Below are 14340 nucleotides of genomic sequence, written 5' to 3' on the forward strand. Positions count from 1 at the left end.
GCTCATGCATCAGTTTAACAGTTCAGACAAAATTTCCAATTTATCACTCACAAATTGAAAGCAAATAACTTAGTGGGAGTTTGAGAAAAATAAAATTCTTCAGAAACAGTAGTTTGTAAAGACTTTAAAGTTCATAATTAAATGGACTGAGTTATGATATTAACCACATGTACACAGAAAGTTTAAAATATCACAAAAGCAGAAAGTTGAAAGGCGCTTTGAGCTCTCGTTAAAGTTCTTAAAAAACATATTGAAATTATTTATTACCAGTCTCTTGTCAACTTTACAGTCATTTTACCAATTATCTGAGCACCCACTTACAGAGTAAAGCTCCGTGTCCTTGACTCCCTTACAATGAATTGTTCCTGTTTTAATACTCAATTGGTTTTGACTTTTTGAAAGGTGTATTTTATTTTCACTGTGTATGACAGTCGCTCAGCTGTGTCCGACTCTTTGTGTCTCCTTGGACTATAGCCTGCCAGGCTCCTCTGTCCATGGAATTCTTCAGGCAAGAATACTGGAGTGGGTGAAGTGAAGTGAAATGAAAGTTGCTCAGTCGTGTCCGACTCTTTGCAATCCTATGGACTATACAGTCCATGGGATTCTCCAGGCCAGAATACTGGAGTGGGTTGCCATCCCCTTCTCCACGGGGATCTTCCCAACCCAAGGATTGAACCCAGGTCTCCTGCATTGCAGGAGGATTCTTTACCAACTGAGCCACAAGGGAAGCCCAAGAATACTGTAATGGGTTGTCAAACTCTCCTCAAAAGATCTTCCTGACCCAGGGATCAAACCCACCTCTCTTATGTCTCCTGCACTTTAGGCAGATTCTTTACCATGGAGCCACCAGCTGTTCCCTCTTCCAGGGGATCTTTCCAACCCAGGGATCAATCCCAGGTCTCCCGCATTGCAGGCTGATTCTTTACTGTTTGAGCCACCGGGTCACTACTTATACACAAAGCAGTCTTTTTTTCCTAAAACACATGCCTTGAAGATTGGGTTTATAACATATCTTTATATCATTTACACACTTTAATTGAATATTATATATACATTTATGACCTTTAGAGTGTTTTCAATCTCCTTATCTGAATTATACCTGAATTATAACACTGTCTTAAGTATTTCCTGTACAAGGAACTTCCTTCTGAACAATGCCCACAGATGGAGATTTCTTAATTCAACACCTTAATTAAGGAATAATGATAATAAATTAATAAGAAATAGCAATAATAATCTTTATAAAGAACTGTTGTCCAATAGAACTTTCTACAGTGATGGAAATATTCAATATCTGTGTCATTCAATACATTACCTACCAGATGCATATGGTTAGTCTGCACTTGGAATGCAGCTACTGTGACTGAAAAACTAAAAATTCAATTTAAATTTTAAGAGCAACATGTAACTTACAGCTACCATTTTGGAGAGAACAAATTCAAAGTACAAATTCCTCATCTTGGTTAGTTGTGATAGGTACTTTGTAGGAAAACAAAAAGAAAATAAGGGTTCTATGGTCACATTTTTTTTTTTAAGTTTGTGTAATGACTCTTTTCTTAAGGATTTACTGTTCACCTAGAGAGAATTCTGAGGAGCCATGTAGTACTGAGTGACTGAGCGTGCGCGCGCACACACACACACACACAGACACACACACATACATATATTTAATTTATTTAGTTTTTCCCAATAAAACTTGAACATAAAAACTTACACTGTACAATCTGTTTTCTTATTTTGGTTCTGCTATTTGCTTTGAAAGGAAACACTCTGATCTAGGGAATAATGTAAAAACTTTAGCAAGTCTGGGAGGCCACTAAAACATAAAAGGTAAGCCCTACATTCTCTGCTCCAGTAAGACAGTTTATTTGTTTATTCTACCCATTCTCAACATTTCCCACAACTTCTCATTCTGGATTTTTCTCTATTTTCTTTCTTCGATTTAACTAAAGTCTGTTCCTCAATGCAGAAACGGCTCCTCTTTAAATGATCAAGAACCTCTCTGTTCTTTAAAATCTAACAGTGCTTTTGCCTTTATAGATTATTTTAGCCATTAGGAACTATTAAAGCTCTTTCTTCTAACACAGTGATTCTATTATTACCTCGGACTCCTTTTTTTTTTTTCTTTTTTTGAGGAGTCTATCTTAAACATTGTTAGGTTTTTAGATATAATCTCTCTTATTAGTCTTGTGTTCTTGAGGGAAGGGATCATATATTTCTTTCTTTCTGTTTTTTTTTTTTTTTTTCCTAATGTGCCTAGCCATTGAATGCGTGCACTCAGTATCTGATCTCCTAAGACAGTCCTACTTTTCAATAATCTCAAAGCATTCTCATATATATGTACTCATATATATATATATATATATAAAATGGGTCTTTTTTGTATCTACTCTAAATGCTTTGTACTGTAAGGTTATTCTATTTTGAGGCAAAATAGGTGAACCTGATTATTTTACAAATAATTCTTAAATTTTACCCTTAAAAACCAGTTCTCAGGACTTCCCTGGTGGTCCGGTGGCTAAGACTCTGTGTTCCCAATGCAGGGGAACTGGGGTTTGATCCCTGGTCAGGAAACTAGATCCCACATGCCACAAATAAAGATCCCAAATGCCATAACTAAGACCCTAAGCAGCCACATAGACATTAAAAAACCACAATTCTCAATCCTTTTATTATCATGAAAAAAATTATTTCCCTTCTCTTCTTTCAGCTAAAATATCCCAGTTTCTTTCTCCCTAGTCATCAAGTTTTTACCTAGCTATGAAAAACTTTAGCTATAAAATATGACTTTGAACCACATCTAAAGAAATCTTAAGACAGAAAATGGCTTGTAATAAGAATTAAGGGAAGGATACATGGTTGGGGTGGTGGGATGGAGACAGATGTTGCTATCCTCAATAACTGACACCAAAAACTGTAAACCTGATCTCTCTTTTTTTCATCATATAAAAAAAATCAAGTAGATTGCAATTTATTTTCAGCAAGAAAATATTGTGAGTTTCGAAGGATGATATGATACTTAGACCAAATCCCTTGGATGGAAACAGCAGCAAAATTGATGATTAAAAAAAAAAGGAATAAGACAACACAGTTGATCTACAAAATGAAAGAGCCATTCAATATTAGAAAATTTCTGGCCTATAGTTCCAAACATTTCTAGTTTCTGACATTTCAAGGAGATTTAGTTTTGATCTCAGAGAACTCCAGCAGGATCTCAAGAATAATATTTTCTTAGCTACTGTACTTAAAATAAGAGAAGACATTGAAAAGATAATTTTTAATGTGCACATAATTTATATATATATGTATATATAATATGGACATATTTATATATGTAATCTTACTAGTGATTATCACAAATTTTAAAATGCCTAACATTATAGAATTTTTCATTTTAGGGTAATTTTAGCCCAGCTTTAATTTTACTTAAAAAATATATACCTGGGGTTAATTTAATATAGGATTGATTGAAATAAATCAAAGGTAAGAATTTAGAAATGAAAATCCTTTGTTTTCCACAAGCTTGATAGTATAAAATGTTATTTTTGTCAGTCCTTACGTCCTCTCAAAATGGTTTTGATTGATAAGATAGCAATTTGAGACTGAGGTACTTTATTTTGAAATGAAGAGGTGACCAAAAATAAAAAAAAATACCCAACCATAAGACTTCTACTTTAGCAGAGATAAGAAAAGCAAAAATCTTAGATTCTTAAACCAAAACTGTAAGAGGATGGTGGTCCAAGGATCCATACAACAGATAATATTAATGACCAAAATCAGATAAATGTCCCAAAACATGCAAGTACCTATGAAAGAAACAGTTCATCTGAAATATGACTGCACAGCAAAAGTGAATGAAAGAATCTACCTTCCGGCTGGCATATCCACCCACATAATTGTACCTCAGACCCGGAAGGCCCAGTCACACCAGCCCAGCACACTGATAATGGCTGAAGCAACACATTGTCTCCGAGCCTATTCGATTCCAGAGCATTCCCAACACACTCCATCAGGCCACCATATGCTTCACTCAGTTATCCCCACGTGAGGGTATGTTTGCCCACCTTTCTGTTCACAAGGCACTTATCTGGCTCATCGATTCACAAAGGTAAAAAGGAATAGTAAGAACGTGTTTAGAGTAAAAATACAAATCTCTGTCTCAGTGTCTCTCTCTTTCTTGTGAGCTTAGGGAAGAGAAGAATGATTTTTTAAAACGCCTCTTTTATTTTCTGAGACTTGATTCATGTTATCATACCTGACATATATCAGATACATCATTTTCCTAACTTACAAAGTAGCACACAGATGGGTTTAAAAAATACAGGAAGAGTAAAAAGACACAATATAAAAACTTGTTATTAGACTATTACTACCATAATCATGCTGTATTTTTGCTATATCCTGAAATATATATTTATTTCTAATGGATGGCATACTTAGGATTTAATTTTAATTCTAATGTTGAAAATCAAATGAGCATCACTTAATAGATCTACATATTAACAATAATCAAATAATTTAAAAATATTGCCCAGTATTTTTCATCGAGTTATGCAGCAACCTATTCCTTTTATATACATATAGTATTTTTTAAGCAAATGTTAACTTTTCAAAAATCTAGTCTATGAAATCTACATAAATTCAAGAAATCTTTTTGCTACTGAAACAAAATGAAAATTACATTTCCTCTTCACTTAATGTGTGTTGTACTCCTTAACTTCTTGTGGCTGACAGTTTATCAAGTTGGAAGCTCTAATATAGATTTATGAAGAAAAACATGTCTAAAACTAAGAATATACATAACCAATTAATCGAACATGATTCAACATTTGAAATTATTTTCTTTAATTAGATATTTCATAATCTCCTTTTCCCTTTCTGTTTAAATCATATAAATGAAGTATTTTTACTTAAAATGGATTAAATGTACACATTGTATAAAATCTAAATGACATTCGACACTGCAGGCCAATTCTGTGACTTGCTTATAACCAATCTGTATCACTAAGCTGTAGTAAATGATCCTTATGGACCAGAGCTCTATGGCCGTGGTACTCCATATCAAAAGCTATATGGCTGTTTGTAAAAATCAGAAGACAGAGGCTGAGTTTCGTGTTTTTATTCTGATTGTGATAATTTGACAAGTTCAGGATCTACTAAATAGTGACAGATTTTATTTTCTTGGGCTCCAAAATCACTGTGGATGGGGACTGCAGCCATGAAAAGCTATGACAAACCTAGACAGTGTGTTAAAAACCAGAGCCATCACTTGGCTGACAAAGGTCTGTATAGTCAAAGCTATGGTTATTCCAGTAGTCATGTATGGCTGTGAAAGAAGGCTGAGTGCCAAAGAATTAATGCTTTCAAATTGTGGTGCTGGAGAAGACTCTTTGAGAGCTTGAGAGTCCCGTGGACTGCAAGGAGATCAAACCAGTCAATCCTAAAGGAAATCAGTCCTGAATATTCATTGGAATGACCGATGCTGAAGGTGAAACTCCAATATTTTGGTTACCTGGTGTGAAGGACTGACTCATTGGAAAAGACCCTAATGCTGGGAAAGATTGAAGACAACAGGAGAAGGGGGCGACAGAGAATGAGATGCTTGGATGGCATCACCAACTCAAAGGACACGAGTTTGAGTGAGCTCTGGGAGATGGTGAAGGACAGGGAAGCGTGGTGTGCTGCAATTCATGGGGTCACAAAGAGTTGGACACGACTAAGCAACTGATCAACAACAAAAAAGTCACAATTCAATCTGGAATGAAATAAAAGAAAGTATAGTGTATTACCCATCTTTTTTACAAATATATCCTCCTATTTATTACAATATGAGTAATGTATCAAGTTTGAGATATACTTCTTTATTTTTTCACAAGGCAGTCTGAGTCAGTATGAGGATACTAAGCCACTAATCAGAATTCTCAGAGATACTACGCAATTGCTTCTCCACCTTCAAAGAAGCATAAAGGAAGTGCCTTTCTGAAACAATGTAACCCTAGGACTTTGCACAATGGAACTTGAAAATTCCACAAATTATGACTAATGAGATAGATTTAAGCATATGAAAATCTACAAAGGAAGCAAATTCATATTTCATTTAATTATCAGATGACATAAAATGACAATGAGGCAACATACCACAAATAAGTCCATTTCTTGAATAGATATTTAGAATGGCAGAAGAAAAGAAAATTTTAAAGCTCATTGTCATAACAAATACAAGAAATGCCTGCACATTTTATATGAAATGATTCTATGTTTCATCAAAGTGAAACTCTGAACATCAAGCCCCAGAATTAATCAAAGTGGCTACAATGCATATGAGCAGAAGCAGAAGTCTGACAAAGATGAATTGTGCAAAGAGATGCTGCTTCTAATTTTGGAAGAAAAAATTATACAGTCACCTTAATGAAGAAAGAGGGTTATGCATAGAAAACTCAGTAAGACTGTACACTCACAACTTCCTTGAAAATCCTACTTGCTAAAATATGTGTATCCTAGTCCTCTATTCCACATGGTAATTGAAGTTTTACGGTATTAGGGCTTCTGTTCAGCAAGTTCTAAGATAGTGTGCTGCTGTGGAATGAATGACACTCCCGCCCCTCCACACACACACACCACAGCAGTTTGCATGTTGAAGCCCTAGCCTCCCGTGTGACTGTATTTAGAATAACAAAATCATTTCAAGATTAACTGAGGTCATAAAGATGGGGCCCTAATCCAGTAGCATAAGTGTCCTTCTAAAAAGAAACACCAGAAAGTCCTTTCCCTCTCTTTTTTCTCTCTATACTCACAAAGAGGTCATGTGAGCATACCCCAAGAGGGTGGCTCCTTGCAACCCAAAGGAGAGCTCTCATGAGACACCAACCTTGCTAGCTCCCTGATCTTGGACTTAGAGTTTCCAAAACTGTTGAAAAATACATTTGTGTTGTTTAAACCATCCATTTTGCGATATTTTATTAAGACAGCAAAAACAGACTAAGAGATGTGCATCGTACATGTGTCAAACACACACACACACACACGCACATACACACACACACCCACCTCTAGAATGGTAAACAGAAATACTAATTATTACATGCAAAGAAAACAATAACAATCCTGTAAGTGGAAATGGAGGTAGACATAGGATGATAGGTAAACAGCTATGCAGCTCTGGCAACTGAGAGCTCAGTGGAATGGAAACCAAGCAGAAAGAATCAAGGGCAGCTGATACTTCAAGTGGGCATCACATCAGCACTTACACGTCCAGAAATGACTTGCCTCCTCTCCTGTCCTACTTGCTACCTGCTGCATCATCCTTCTTTAACAATTCAATAATCGGTAGCTCAGTGGGTAAAGAACTCACTGGCAACGCAGGAGACACAGGAGATGTGAGTTTCGTTCCTGGGTCAGGAAGATTCCCTGGAGAAGGGCATGGCAACCCACTCCAGTATTCTTGCCTGGAGAATACCCTGGACAGAGGAACCTGGCAGGCCACAGTTCATAGGGTCGCAAAGAGTCAGACATGACTGAAGCGGCTGAGCACACGTGTAGTAATTGTGTAAGTATTGTAATAAAAGCAAATATTTATAAAGATTATGAGCTTTATGTAAATTGCTTTAACCAGCAGTTACTCAATTAAGCAAATTCATATTAAACATGCACAGAATGGTTTTTTACCCCCCTTTTAAGTAGGTGTTAACATTTGTCAGTTAATCAGCCATTCCAACAACCTTTTACTTGCTCATGTATTCCATATGGAGGGTCTGTAGTGTTAGACCCCAGGTCAGGCACATACATGAGAGACCACGATGCGTAAGGAACACTGTTTCTGAGGCCATCACAGTGTAGGAAGGTATTTACAGAGATGACAAAGAAATAGGACTTTTTAAGCAATAAGCTGCGGCAGGTGCTATGAGAGTTGAAAATGAATGTTGTGGGAAAAGCAAAAGGAGTCACAGTCCCCGCCTACCAGAGGACGGAGTGCTTCCTGCAGGAGGTGACACGTAAGTGAGTCCACCTGGAGAGGGGCTAGGGGAGGAGGGTTCTAGACAGAGAAAATAATTGATCAAAAATCAGGAAGCTGTTTAAGAAAACGGTCTGTGTGTCCAGTGGAAAGTGATTGGTGTGAACAGACCTAAGTCATGAAGCAGACAGACCAGAGGTGGCTTGGAAGGCCAATTGAGGTTCCTTGGGAAGAACACTCAGGTACCAACACAGGAAGATGGATTTTGTAAGTGTTCACCAGGAAGGAACGTGGCCAGATTTACTTTAGAAACTACAACCCTCACATCAGTATTGGGGGAAGAAATGGAACAGGATACCAAGCATGGGGTGACCAATAAGTAGTTATTATAAAGTCCAAGGGGGTCAAGTTAAAATCTTGTATAGGAGCAGTAACAGAAGCTTGGTTTTTAAACATGAGAAGCATTCATAGGAAAAAAAAAATTTGTCACTGGTTTTATAGGTAGTAAAATAGCAAAAAAAATTGTTTTTGTTTATTAGATCTATTTTAGGAGAAAATAATATATGAAATAAAATTTTCCTTTTGTTTAGTTTTAAAAAATTTTCACAGATAGCCACTCAAAGGAAGTAGTCTTCTGGAAAACAATTTGTGGAACACAGTCATAAATTTATAATTTTCTGGAAATTATGTCATGATTTTAATCCTAAAACCAAAATTATAAATAAAGAGAAAAAATAATACCTGCCCACAATTGTAAAAAAAAAATGATTCCTTGTGAAAATATTCAGTTGTTGCAGAATGAAAAAAGAAATAAATAGACTTTGCAGAAGAGATAAGCCACTTTGGTTTACTTCACATACATTCCTCTAGAATGTTGCAAATGGGGGACCATGCTGAGGGGAGAAAAGGAGCATATGGTCTAATTTATGATGGTTTTTAGACTCTAAGTAAATATTTTGAGAATAACTTATGGTTGGAACAGTACAAAATAGGGCTGGCCATGATCATCTTTTTCAATTACGCAGCAAAGATCTTAAGGTGCTAAGTTCTTTTGATGACGACTCATTTTAGCAACTGAAAATTATTAGCAATATTATTCTGGAACATCTCTCTCATGATGTTTACAGCTCAGGATATTTCACACTATGCTACATAGTAAATACCTATTAGAGAGAGTCTATAACATTTCCATGTATATTTTAATAGGACGAGAAGCTGTGTTAAATTTGAACTGCTTGTCTACACTTGGACAGACTGATATATTTTTACTTAATGTAAATCCATGTTTGCCTAAATTCTGCTTATACACATGCAGGATCATTAGGCATATTCACTGTACAATCATTATTTTTGAGCTGGGTTCATAACTGAGAGGAGAGCCATGTCAGAATAAAAATAATTTTTGAATCAAAGGTTGAAAATTGGCCTTTTATTAGAGGGTTGGAAATAGAACTCTTATTTCTTGGGTGGTTAACAGGGTTAATCATTTTTTCTCCCCTTCTCATTCTGTATTTTTAGTGATACTTGATATATTGAGACAGATTTATTGCCTCAGCCTCACTAATTTTAGTTCTATAATAGTCATAACTATGATTCATTGAGCACTTGCTATTCATCAAGGAACTATACCTAGAATACATGTAATTCATGCACTTTTTAAACAACCCCGAAGATAGGTATTTAGCCCCATTTTACAGCTGACTAAACAGAAGCACAGAAAACCTGTGAGTCAAGGTCACACAATCAATCTGGGGATTTGGACGCAAACAAAAGCCTGATGAAAACAAAGGCCACCATCCTCTTCCCATTCTGCCTACTGCTTCTGTGCTCAAGGTGGGCGACTTAATGCACTTACTCAGACCCCGATGGTTTTCGAGGTTGACTCTGAAATATGTCAGGAGAAACTCAGTGGCTTCCTAACTGTGTTACATGTCCCCGCCTTTTCTTTCTACTTTCTCATCAAATGTCTAAACTTGTATGACCTTTGTACTCAAGACTGAGGAATAGGAACAAAACATGTCAGGTGGTGAGGGGCTCGAGAGAGAGTCTGCCTTATCCATTCTCCTCATTGTTTTAGTCGCTCAGTCATATCCAACTCTTTTGCAACCCCATAAACTGTAGCCCACCAAGTTCTATTTCTATTCTTCCATTACCCCAATTTTTTCCAATGACAAAACTAAGGCTAAGAGAGAAAGTGGTTTATCCAGAATACTGAGTGAATTTCAGCGGCAAAACTAGAACTTGGATACCACAACTCCTTACTCTGAGTTCAGTAAGTTCCTTTCCTGTTAATATTTTTTATATTAAAGTTCATATGCATATACCTGAACATTCTACAAGCATTCTCTGACAGTATAGTATATGTTGTCAGGCATGTAATAGACGCTAGAAATAGAAAAACAGTTTTTCTCCCCCAAATCTTGGATGTGCCATTGAAATATGTACAAGACTTCAGGAAGAAAGTTCATAAGTAACAAGCTGTTATATCTTTATAACACCATTCTGAATCATCTGATTCATTCATTCATACTTATACCTGCTCAAGAAACACTCTTTTCTGTCTACTGTGTATCCGACACAGGAGAAATGAGAGCAAACCAAAAAGTGTGGTTATCCGAGTTCAAGAGGTTTATGAGTTGGCATGCAGTTGAGGAAAACTGACATGGAAAAATCTAAAAACACTGAGTGAATGACAACGAGAAGGGGAAACAAGATGGACATGAGAGACGTTTGATAACAGAAAGGAAAATACAATTTTCAGAAAGTGTCCCTGATAAAGATTCCTTGAAAATAACAGACAGATAATTTACTAGAAATGTAGTAGTCTCTCAGCTTGAGAAAAAATCAACAACAAAGATAATCTTCCCTCTTTTTCTCTGCCTCACAAAGTACCCTGCCTCACTCCCTCATCAAAGAAAATCGATTGCCCCAATCCAGTATCTAACATCTGGCTTTAAGGTTACCCTAAGTGGCAAAAAGGAAAATGCAAAGAGGCAAAGTCATAAGTTTATACCATGGGCTTCTGAAAAGCAACATGATTTCCCCCGACACAGAGCAGCTGACCGTCAATGCCAACAAAAGTAAACAACATTCCACCCATTTACTCCAGCTCCTGGATAGTTGCAAATTAAATTTCTGGGAAAAAAAAACCCACAGAACTAAACAGAAAGATAAGGAATATCTTTGGAGACATTAAAAACTGGAAAATAGGAGGAGATCTCCTCTCCATTGTTTGAAATGGATATTCTATAGAAATTCCATTTTCTCTTTAAACAATAAAGCCTGTATCAAGTAGCAGAAGCAGAATGGCTATTCTTGCCCTTGATAATCCTGTACTGTTGTCTCATTGCTGCCCATCTCCTTATACATACCACACAGATGTCCATGCCGATACCCCGATTCACGCTGGACGTCTGCATCTTGTTCCCTTCCTGATGTCCCTGCTCCTAAGCTCCCTCAGACGGGGCTGAAGCTACCGATTGTGCTGGTGGTTGTAAACACCATCCCCTTTGTGAAACACCAGGACATACTGATACCTTCAACTCCATCATAAAGCTCAGGAGCAGGAAAGTATGATTTTATCGTATGTATCCAATATAAAATCACAACCACTAACACACATGTCCACACACACAAAACAAGCTGTTTGACTGTTTCTGAGTTTTCTGTTAATATTCATTTGCTACTTGTTCATTCATTTTATCATCTGCTAGCTTTTGCTAGCAGGCAAGTGGGAGTCAGTGCCAAGGGCTTAAGGAAATAGTATAGAAAAAAAAATAAACTAAGGGAATTCTGTACATTTTCTTGATTTCATTTGACAAAGGAGGAGGGCAGAATGTTGCCTTCATTCCTGGAACAACTCAATGCACCCGATGGACCAAATTGGTCGAAATCAGAATTGGATGGCCCCTGCATTAATTATGAGGGCTAGTCCCATGTTTTCTGTGGCTGGCTTCCCAAACACAAGGCGATGTTGCTCACACATTTCACTTATTTGTTTTCTTTTTTACCATGCATTTAATATCTCAATTAAAAAAAATATGAATCTCAGCTTTAACAATCGCTACAATTGGTTGAGATTAACCCTGAAAATCAAAATGACACTGTTTGTAATTTCACACAGATTTAATTAGTGTTATGCACACAGTGTGTAGACACCTGTATTTTCTGAAGACTAAGCCTAGCTCACAGCCTGAAATCTTACCAGTGAGCTTAGGTACACTCTTCCAGTCACTCCCAACAAGTGATTCATTCAGATTCCAAGGGGGAGTCCCAGAAAGTGCCCAGTTATACTTTATTTTAAGGCAAGATGTCTAAATTGCTATTGGGATATTCTTGGATTTGGGAATCCTCTAAGGCATCAAATACTATACCTTGGGAATTTCAAAGATCTTAATTTCAATATGGTATTTCTTTCTTTTATTCTGCACTGATGTGGTCTGCAGCTCATTTGTAAAATAGGGTATTGGCAGGTGTTAAACACAGGAGAAACTTATTAAATGCTGGATCATTCACTGATGGATAATTCAGTTTTTGAAAATGAGTAATTTGCCATATAATTTCCATTCTATTTATAAATACTGTTGCCAGGATGTTGCAATGGTATATTCCCTGTTCCCCATTCTCATCACAATTCTGAAATAACAATGCATTTTTCCTCTAGTAGAGGAAAGAAAGCACAGACGCTTCTGTATATAGTTTGTATGATCTTTATACATCACTTTGATTCTTCAGCTTTACTTCGGTAACTGTTGCAAAGGATCAACCGAGATTTGCAAATGAAGGGCAACTTTTTCCCAACTGTTCCTTATGAGTCACATGAAATACATTTTTCCTCCGTGGCAGTGGTCGTATGGTAATAAGATGATAATGCAAATCGTAAAATACAATGCAGTAATCCAACTAAGTGCAAATAATTAGAATCAGTCTTAGGATTTAAAAAATGGTCCATTCGGTTTCAGTGAGCATGTCATTTTTATCCACACATAAATTCAAATCTTCTTCACTTAGTGACTAATTTGTTAATCAGTCAAGTCACCCAGGCTAGAGAATATATCTACCAGAGTAAAGTTCTTATCTTAAATGTAGACATATTTATTTTCTCTTCTGACTAATTAAATATTCATTATGAGTATAAAGGAAGATCTATTTAAAATAAATATTCTGGAATACAGCAACCATAATAAGGAAGAGAGAAAGAAGAGCTAACATGGATTAAATGTCTTGGCCAACCATTATGCTGAACACATTAAGTGCTTTAACTGACTTAGCCCTAGAATATGACTAAATAGATACTCTCATCTCCATTTTCCAAGGAGGAGATGGAGATACAAAGAGCTAACAAATGGTTTGGTTTTTTGGTTTCAGTTGCTAAGTCATGTCCGACTCTTGCAACCCCACGGACTGTAGCCCACCAGGCTCCTCTGTCCATGGGATTCTCCAGGCAAGAATACTGGAGTGGGTTGCCATTTCCTTCTCCAAGGGATCTTTCTGACCCAGGGATCAAAGCTGGGTCTCCTGCCTTGCAGGCGAATAATTTATTGACTGAGCTATGAGGAAATGGCAGCAATTCTCAACTCTCATAATTATTACCTCCCTAAAGGAACTTGGAATTTTTCTACAACTTTCTTTAAAACACAAATATATTATATCCCAGACAAAAATCTAATAAAGCATCCCCTTCTGTGTTCAACCTAAGTCTCTCAAGCACACATCCTGAGTCCTGGGGCTTGAAGAAGAATCCAGCTGAAGGCCTCCCTCATCCACATCTTCGTCTCCATTCACCCCTCAGTCACTGGAGTTTGACATCTACTGGAACCACCTGTCCTTGAGGAGCTCAGTTATGCCTCAGATGCTCGCGTTTTCTGGGCATTTTCTATCCTTTATGATCGTGAACCTGGTAGTATATGTGACAGGACTGGTTACATCTCTCCTTTTGTAATGTTTGATTCCTGGATTCCATGACACCGTGGCTACCCTGCTTTGCGTGTTTCATCTCTTTTACTGGACTGTTTCACCCCAACTTTAAATATTGATATTTTCAACTTTCTCACTTGTTTATTCTCCCTTCAATTGTACACATCTTTATGATGATTTTAATTTATCTGTAAGCTAACTTGTCTTTTATAATTGTGGACCACATAATCACACACTGGAGGCCTCCACCAAGTCTTATGAAATCCAGCTTCTAATATCTCTCAGGCTCATTTTTGGTTCTTTATCTCTACTACAGGAAGAAGAATAATACAGTAAAAGAAGCAAAGGACTTGGATCCAGATTATGATTCAAAGCCATATGCCATCTACGCTGGTATACCGACCGTCTCCATTGAGATCTTTATCTTCTCCAAGTCTCAGTTTTGCCTGATTAGTATAATTGGACATAATCAC

This window comes from Capra hircus, chromosome 27 (genome assembly GCF_001704415.2).
Source record: "Capra hircus breed San Clemente chromosome 27, ASM170441v1, whole genome shotgun sequence".
Lineage (NCBI taxonomy): Eukaryota > Metazoa > Chordata > Mammalia > Artiodactyla > Bovidae > Capra > Capra hircus.